Source organism: Symsagittifera roscoffensis, chromosome 1 (genome assembly GCF_963678635.1).
Source record: "Symsagittifera roscoffensis chromosome 1, txSymRosc1.1, whole genome shotgun sequence".
Taxonomy (NCBI): Eukaryota; Metazoa; Xenacoelomorpha; order Acoela; family Convolutidae; genus Symsagittifera; species Symsagittifera roscoffensis.
Genome location: NC_087062.1, coordinates 52928325 through 52938298, shown reverse-complemented (window position 1 = coordinate 52938298; position 9974 = coordinate 52928325).

Sequence of the window (9974 nt, the reverse complement as noted above, 5' to 3'; positions counted from 1 at the left end):
TGATGCGTCACATTTTTTCGTGCAGAATTACTCACAAATTACAGGAACAATTTTTGCTATCGGAAAACGTTAGCAAACGCTTTCAAATGTTTGGAATTATAAAAGCGCTGAGATGGGGAAGGACAGAGTGCTTGCTCAATTTTCTGCGGTTTTATTCAGAGGTTGTGATAAATTTATTGTGTAAAAAATTGGGCGAATATTTTCGTTTGATTCATTAGAGCTTTTTCACATTAGGCAGGACCTGAGTTAGTCAAGAGTAACTGGAAAACCCAAACAGCTCGAAAAAAAATTAAAAAATGGTTACCAAATGGTGACTCCTCCAATTCCCATAATTGATCTTAGAAATCAAAGTTTTCCGGAATAATTTAATTCCTTAGTTATGTACAAAAGAGTTTCATGAAGTTAGCGAAAAAAGTATGTTACTCCTAATTTAGTTGAATTTTTGAAGAACCTTTTTTGTAAAAGTAAAGCTAATTTCAAATCTGATTATTAGGTAGTGATGAGTTCCTACCATCACAGCTTCAATAAAACACAGCTTCAAAAAAAACAAATGTTCTATATTTAATTCAGCGATAAACAATTAAAGTACGTTAGATACTCAAATTGATAGAAAATCAGACAAAACTGCTCGTATCAGGGCAAATTCCTGAATGTTTTGACTGCCTTTTAAAAACTATGGAGCAGTAATAACATGAAAAAATTAAATGCAATAAAATAAAATTTAAAAAAAAGTTTAAAAATTTGAGATTTTTTATGTGAAAATCATCCTTTCACGCGCCAAATAAAGTACAAAGTGATAAATTTCACTCCTAGTAGCAAATCAATTATGGCAAACAAGCTTCCCTCAATCAATTTGGAAAGATTTCTAAGACAGATTAAATCTGCGCTTACGCATTAAAAGCGCGATATATAGCGCGCGTTAATTGTCCCAAAATGGCCAAAATGCCAAAAAAAAGCCTATAACTCTACAAAAAATGACCGCAGGTGAAACATCCGTTCAAATTTAAGATCAGAAAAACAATATTTTTGAGTGATAAAAAACTTTTCCGTCATAAATAGCTACTTAAAATATGTTTGAAAATATGTTTGACAAAATATGTTTGAAAAAGAGCTTACGTATTCCGTTGTTTTCTTTACGAAAGATGGAATAAGACTACTCGCATATCAGGACAATGCCCTGAATGTTCCGATTGCACTAAAGGCCGAATGAAGTTTTTTTTTGGTTGCAAATTGACAAAATTTTCGAGCTAAAGGAAAAGTTTTTAGTTTTTGTTTTCATTTTTTTTTCATTTTTCCCCCACACTATATGCAAAATACAAAGAGTGTGTTTAGCGTCTCGTATTGTGATAATAGGGTTTAGTTGCTGGCCTCGATTCAATTCCGAACGCAATAATTCGCTTCGTATGCGCGTTATAATTACGCAATAAAGTGCCCTTTAAATTGTCCCAAATTGGCCAAGTTAGCTATCTTTAAACGCCCGTAACTTATTGAAAAATGATAACAGGTGAAATATCTTTTTGAATATGAGCTCAAAAAAACAATTTCTCTCAGATGGTATAAAATATTCCGTCCTGAACTCTCAGTTAACCGGTCGATTTTGACTGAATAAAAAAACACACCAAGTATACATTTTCCTCATTTTCTTCGAAAATTGGAACAACCATCAATTCCTTGTAGTATGAGAAAATTTGGTGCCATCCAACGGTCATCACCCGACGAGTCCTTCAAATCAATATGGAAAGGTTCCAATTTTTTGACACTAAAAGTTTATAAAAAAAACTGCTCGTTTTAGAGCGAAGTTTTGAGTGATCCGGATGCCTCTAATTTCCTAAAAAAGGTTTATGAACAACAATTTGTAAAAAAAAAAACTGAGAACTAGTGACTCATTTTTGTTTCTTTGTAGAAGTTTTATCTCGCAACACGCTAGGTAATTTACAAGATGATTTATTTCAAGTGGCAGATCAACCGTACAATTTCCTCCCCTAAGTGTATAAGAAAACATTTTGATCAAACCAGCATGTAAAAAACGGTTGTCATTTTTTTTTCGAGCTTGCACATAAATGCTGTTAAGAACCAAAAGCATTAGTTTTAAATCATTTTCTCTAAGAAAGTGTTTTCTATAATTTTAAGCTGTACACAAATTTCTTTCCTGAAAACTCCATATGTTCTCCCACCCCCCCCCCCCTGAATCGATTTGAGGGGATATTGTACAGTTCATCCGAATTGGCTAGCATATCAAAAAACAAAAATGTTTGCCTCAGTCATTTTTAAACTTTGAGCATGCCCCTGACTCTTGAATTGGACAACAACTGTTTCTAAAAATTAACTCTTCACATTTAAACATTATATCACTAACAATAAGCAATTAAACTTTTTAAAACTGTCATTCGAAAGTAATTCGATTTTTTTATTTCAGTTTCCTTCACACGAAACTGAATCGTTAACTTAGGAACTATTTCGTTTTCCCTAGTTACTGTTTATCGTAGTATTAAATAGAAAACTTGAATCAAATTAACTCAAAATGGAGACTTCCTAATGAAATATAAAAGCTCACCGAAATTTTAGTAATTGCTTTTTCAATTAGAAAGTTTTGAAAACAGAAGAACAAATCTAAATTAAGTTTTGCAAACTGATAGCAATTTGTTTCGTAGAGTTCCCAAAACAATTTTCAAAAGCAGAACAAAGTTAATTTGCTTTTTTATTTTAAAATACTAGCAAGCTCATTTCTATTCAAAAGCTACGAGCAATGAATACGAGCATAAATTTTTGGCTTTATTTTTTTTAACAACTATAACAGAAACTTTTGAAAGAATTTTGACCTTCAAGCTGAAAATTTTGAGAAAAACTTCTTTGAAGTTCGCGTTTGCCTTTTTTCGGCGATTTATGAGTTCTTTTTTTATCGAATAATGCATGTCAGATCGCTGCTGAATGAAATTTGTTCTGAAGTTAAGGGCTTGAAATTGTTTTCAAAAACTGACCAGTCAAAATACTAAACAATTTGGTTGGATTGTTTGACAGTTAAATTGCAATTTCAAAATGTCGATTGTAATTTCAATTCTTTTTCACTGTCTCAAGGTCAGAATTATTTCAGAAGTTTAAGACGTTGTCCAATAAATTTGTTCTTGAGATTTGCAAAAAAAGGAACAACAGAAATCATTAAAAACAGCAATGGTCTGTTTCAGGGAACTTTTGGCAGATTGCTATTGGCAGATTGCTATTTTTTAAATTATTTTTGCGTGTTCCAACTTTTTGCTACTCATTATAAGAATTATGGTTACAATTAGTCTAGCTAAAAAAAAGGGCAATTGACCTATTTCAGAAGTTTTTGCATTGCATGCAGAAACATATTATTCAGACAAAAAACATGACTCAAGGCCACCTGAAAGCTCAGTTTCCACGCTAAAACTTCTCAGATTTGGCAGATTGTTCTTTTTAATTATTTCTGTTTGTTCCAACTTTTGGCTATTAATTCTTTTGTTGTTCCGATTTTCGAAGAAAACGGAACATTTATGCTCGATGTGGATTTTTCTATTCAGTTAATTTTCGCCGATCAAAATAACAGTTTTTAACAATTTTTCTCATACCCTATTGAAGATATTGACTTCCTGAGTTCAAATAAAAAACTATTCTACCTCCAATAAAATTTTTGTAATGTTCTGGAGGCTTGAAAATTGCCAAATTAGCCATGTTGTGGGTAAATAATGCGCGCTTTGAAGAATTCATTCATAATGCCGAGAGCGTAACGCAAATTTTTTATGCGTGGCAATTATCCAGCGCAACAAATTTGTTCCAAACTGAAATTAGGCGAGCTAGTTGGCCGTATTAATTTCGTAGGACTCAGAATTTCCCACTTTGATTTTGTCCAAAATTTATATGTTTTCAATATTTTCCCCCAAAAACTATTCTTTATGAAATAGGGGGTAGTCGGAATATTCAGGGCTTTATCCTCATATACGGACAGTTTTATTTGATTTTAACGACGTGTTTTTGAAGAACGATTTTATAATGTTCTTAATTTTAAAGAAGAAATGATTTTTTTGGATTTTTTTTGTATGTCCAACTTTTGCTAATAATTATTTTGTTTGATGTTACCGACAATTTTTTGTGTTCCTACTTTTGAAAAAAAAAAAACTAATTTTGAAGAAAACAAATTGGCTAGTTAAAAAAATCACAGTTATTTGGAGAAAAAACCACCGCAAGCACAAGTGCTCCGTCACTTTCTTCAAAAGTAGGAACTATTTCTTTTTAATCATTTCTGTCTCTTCCAACTTTTTGCTATTGATTATTTTGTTTGATGTTACCGACGTGGTTTTTGTGAACAACTTTTTGTTTTTGCTACTTTTGAAGAAAGTGGCGGAGCACTTGTGCTTGCGGTGGTTTTTTCTCCAGATAATTTTGAACTTTTTAACTAGCCAATTTTGACGTTTTTAGTATCATCTGAAAAGAATTGTTGTTTGAAGCTCAAAATTACAGAAGCATTCTACTTGTTATCTTTTTTCAAAAAACTTGTTATCACCTGTTATCGTTTAAAAAGCAGGCCAGGCTATAAAAGCGTTTTTTTGTTAACGTTTTTATGAAAAACTTAAATACGCTTTTTCACAATTTTTTTTAAATTGCCTGGAACGCAAAATATGTGGACAAAATAGGGTCCTTGTAGTAATTTTGGAGAGGTAATAAAATCAATTTGTTCAAGCTAAAAAAATTCGTTAAATTTTTTTTTCTAAACATTGGTCAATCAAACCATTTATTTCTACATACCTTAAAAAGATACGACTATTAAAGTAATCGCGTAATTGTTCAAATTCCTTCAATTTGCCGCGCCTCTTTTTATCCTGACTTCAGCTGGTATATACAACTACCATCTATACCAAATAAGTCGTTGTGTGTTTTGGGTACCCACAATATTGACTTCTTCATAGGATACCGCAACGTTGGCAGGGAACGCAAGCACCGTTGTCAGGAGTATAATCTCTCTTCTCCTCATTTCGAATTAAAGTCTTAATCTATTTTTCAATCGTATAAGTAATCGTGCTTTACTTCATCCTTAGTAGCCACGTTAGTAGTCCACCAATGGATAACGGCAGCAACCAACTTTCTAGTAACATCTACAGAACGACATGTAATGTTCAGTTATTCCGGTTTTTTATTCAGACCAATTTCAACTTTTAACTTTAATAATTTTGACGGAATTTAACACTATTTGGAACTAATCGATGCCTTGAGCTCAATTTTTATTCTATAAAAAGTTTCATTTGTAGCGATTTCAATGATGCTATGCGGGTTCGAAGTTGGGAAAACATTAGTTATTTAAAAGCGCGTGAAGTTTCTAAATATTTCTGTTACTTTGTGTGCTAGGGGAGATTTTGGAAAATTCAAATTTTTTAGTGATTGCTTTTTGAAACATTGCAGAAACTGTTTACTAAAAATTTATTTAAAAACCGTCGGATCATTCAGAGCCTTGCCTTGATACGATCAGTCTTGTTGACAATTAAGTACAGCCTCTTGACGTGATTGGCAATTACTTCATCAGATGACTATTTTACTGCAAATTTTTGGTGAAAATTTTCTGAAAAGTGCCTTTTTTGGATTATTTTTTTGAAAAAAATTTGCCTGCGGAGTAGAAAATTTGGCCATACTAAGGTCTTTTTACTCATTGGGGAAAGTTCAGAAGTTCCATTTGGCCGACCTATAAAGAAGGTCGACCAACTTCTCATTTTTAAAATAATAGTCCCCCCTTGAAAAATCCTAGTTCCGCCACTGTTTGGTTATCTTGTTTTAAATTTGCAATTTCCTCAACGATTTCTTAAGTTGTGTTTTTTTCAGGTTTCCTTTCAAAAGATTAATTGTTGAGAACAATTTAATTGTCCTTTCAAGCTTTGAACCCCTTGCTGGAGCCCTTGAGCATTACGTGTCAGCGTATTAAACACCAGCGCGTCCTTATTGTTGGTTCACGACATGAATGTCTACAAACTGAATGAAGACAACATCTCAGTCACATCTTTTAAAGTACCTCATTACCGTTTTATTGTCTCACATCTTAATTATAGGACAGTCGACGAAATACGTCAGCATGCATCCATAGCCTATTTTTTAAACCTGCTTCCACTTCAGTTTGCATATTTGACAGTTTGGCTTATGCGCGATAAACTTTTCAAATGTAACAGAAAGAATATAGTGCTTGTGTAAGGGCAAAGCTTTGAATATTTCGACTGCCCCTTAACTGGTCTCGAATGGCGTTTAACTGGTCTCGAATACATTTTTTTTTTAAATTGAATAATTTGTTTTTCTCTCCCAGCATAGCCAAACTGCCAATTTTTAAACCCACAGAATTGACCTTAAAGCATCGTTGGCAAAATATTTTTCTGAGTTTGATGATGGCTTTATTGCGATCAGCTAAATTGGTCAGCCCAAGCTAACAATAACAAGCATAAAATAGTCCCTCACTTCCGTACTTTCTTCGAAAATTGGAGCAAAACAGAGACCATTTGAACCAGGGGCGAATCTAAGATTTTTTCGAGGGGGAGGGCGAGAGTAATTTTCTAAAATTTTGTCGTCTTTTTGTTAAAGTCGACCAAATTGATGTTCCGAGCGCTCACATAACACCAAAGCACCCTATTTTGACAGATTTTTCTGCGCTTATTTAAAATTGGTCTCAACCGGATCGAGGTGCTCAACTCAGGAATTCAATATGTTCTATGGGGCTGAAAAAAGTTGGTCGAAAACTAAAAAATTCGGTCTGCTAAAATTGACTGAATAAAAAAACCCCACCGAGCATAAATATTCCTCTTTCTTCGAAAATCGGAACAACAAAAGCAGAAACTGGGACTAAGTTTGAAAAAAATAGTTTTCGATGGATGATGTTTGAATTTTATAGCCTCTTATAGTTATTTTTTCAAATCAAGCATTGTAAAAAAAATCAACTGAAAAGCATACATAATTCTACTCATGTTATTTGATAATCGAGAAAGTCGAGAAAATCGAAACATATGTCAAGTACAGTCAAAACATACCCATTTTTCGTCGAGAAAGTCAAAACATAGCTCAAGCACAGTCGAAACATAAGTCGAGCGTCGGGCCCAGTCGAAACATAGGTCGAACACAGTCGAAACATACCTCGAGCACGGTAAAAAAAATCGATTGTCACGCCCGCGGTAAATCGGATTCAACAATTTTTTCAATTTTTTATATATTTATAACTCAAATTTAAAAAAAAAGTATCCAAAAGATGAAATTAATAGCTTAAATTTAGTTCATCTTTACAATGCATTTTAATTGCAAATAACTCTAATCGTTTCATTCTGATAAAAAAGCATCATAAGATTTTACCGAAAAACATAAATTAAAACAGTTAAATTTGATAATTCATGTTGTTTGAAAGTCGAAACATAACCGAATTTGGTCGAAACATACCCAAATTGTGGTCGAAAAAAGTTTGGGCACAATCGAAACATAGTTCGAGCACAGTCGAAACATAGATCAAGCAGGCTTTTTTGGTACCGTTTTTGCAAATCGACTGTATCAAAAAAATATTAACCAAAAAAGATGAAAATTAAAAAGGCGGAACAGAAACAGTCCTATTATCTGAGCTATTGGATTGGTATTGAAAACTATAAAATGCTAAATCTAATAACTTAAGTTTTCAGTTCCAAAATTTGGAAAAAAAATTCAAGCCAGATACCAAATAAGCCTTTTGAATAGCTTTTGGAGCAACCACAGCGGACAAAAAAGCGAGAACGTTTTTTTTTGTTTAACGAGACAGTCGAAACTTGCCCATTTTTGGTCGACAAATTCAAAACACACTTATGCGGGGTCGAACAATTAAAGTTTCTCAAAAAATTTTAATCGATACAATCGAGAAAATATAAACTTATCCAACTTTTGTCGAGTGAGTCGAAACATATCTGAGCTGGGTTGAACAAAGTTGAACATTATTTTTGTTGAGTCGAGAAAATCAAATATACCATAACTTGGTCGAAAAAGTCTAAAGGTACCAAACTTGGTCGAGAAAGTCAAAACACAGCAAAGTTTGGTCAAGACGGTCAAAAGAAACCGATTTTTGGTCACGAACTTCGAAACATAAATTGAGTACCTCCACCCAGGGATTTAAAAGCACTGGAAGCTTAAGCGTTTGAAAATCGAATTTTTTTTATACCTGAATGTTAGAGATCGTTCGGTAGACTTTACCAGATAGATGGTTGCTGCCCTTATCCATTGATGGACAAGCAAAGTTGCTACCAATGAATGTTAGAGGTCGCTCGGTAGACTTTACCAGATAGATGGTTGCTGTCCTTATCCATTGGTTGACACTAGCAAAGTTGCTGCCAAGTATGAAGTTAATCACGATTGCCTATACGATTGAAAAATAAATTGAGACTGTAATTCAAAATGAAGAGCGAATACATTGCTAACAAATATGCTTAGATTTTCTGTCAATGCTGGGGGTACTCTATGAAGGTCACTCCAAAAAAACGACTAATTAGGTACTGTTGGTAGTTGTATATAACTGCTGAAACTAAGATAAATGGAGGTGCGGCCTATTGAAAAGATTTGAACTATTCTGTGATGACTTTGATAGTCTTATCTTTTTTAGGGTATGTTGAGATAAATAATTTGAAAGATCAATGTTTACCAAAATTCACGCCGAAGATCGTTTTTCTGATAACGAGTTGAAACAACAAATATTTTTAAGAGAGACGGATCTAAACTTTTCTCGAGAGCTGGTAGGCTGACTTTCAAAAAAAATTGGTCAATTTGTTTTATTAGGTCGATCAAAATAATTTTCTGACCTCTCCAAATTCACTGTAAGGAACCTAGTTTGGCCAAATTTTCTGCAACCGGGCTTTTTTTGAAAAAACAGGTCAGAAATTGTTGCCTCAAAAATTGCTTTATTTGGGCGCACTACCCCCTTTAAAATTATTATATTTAGGATCTGTCTGCAAAAAAGGGTGTCACAAGATTATAACAAAAAAGGCGGACCTTTCCGTTGGTAAAGGCATGGGCGGAACAAGGATTTTCAAAAAAATTTCGAACTTTTTGTCGACCTTTTTTTAGGCTGAACAAATTGAATTTCCCGAAGCACTAAAAAGACCCTGTTTTGGCCAAATTTATTGTTGTGCCGCAGGCAAATTTTTGAAAAAACAAGCCAAAAAAGGCGTTTTTAAGCACTTGACCAAAAAATTGCATTGAAAAATGTGGCCAAAAAATTGCATTGTTTCGGCGCGCGCTCCCCCTCAAAATAAGTATAAATTGGCGCCAAAGGCGTCTTTAGAAAACTGGATTTCTCAAAGTGGTACAAAAGGGGGACCCTTTGGGCCGGCAGGGGGTCGAATCCTTGACGGGGGCCCGGCTTCCACCCCTCTCCCTAAATCCGCTCTGGGTGAGGAGGTCGAATTTCTGAGCAGGGGAGAGCTTCCGCCTCCCCTATCCCCAAACCCATTAAACCCACCCCTGTTCGTATTTACTTTTTGAGTGTAAAATAGAGAGAAAAAATGGGCCGTGTTCATGATGCGAATAATCTTTCACATGCAAACTTGAAAAAGGGGTAATTTCCAGCTCGCAATTAACAATTTATCGGAGTGTGATCATAATTTTTGGATGATGTAAAAACCACTTAAAAGATGACAGCTTAAGACTTGAGAACCAAGAGTCTTGGATATTTGGCAACCACAGAAAAGCAAAAATAAAGGTCCAGAGCTGACTCCAGAGCGGCAGCAGGTCCCCTATAGAGCTGACACCAAAGTCTACAACAAGGACGGTCTCAGAGGTTCCCCAGCTGCTCTCAACGTCAATTCAGAGGTCTCAGAGGTCCCCCTGCGACTGCGATTGCGAGGACGGTCTCAGAGTTCTCCCCTCAAACGAAAACATCAAAGTCAACAGTACCTCTTCTACTTGTCTGCATCTTCAGGGCGAGCAAACCATGCCAACATTCTACCAGCTTTTCGCCAGCTCTTCTCCAGTTCTTCCCAGTCCCCTCA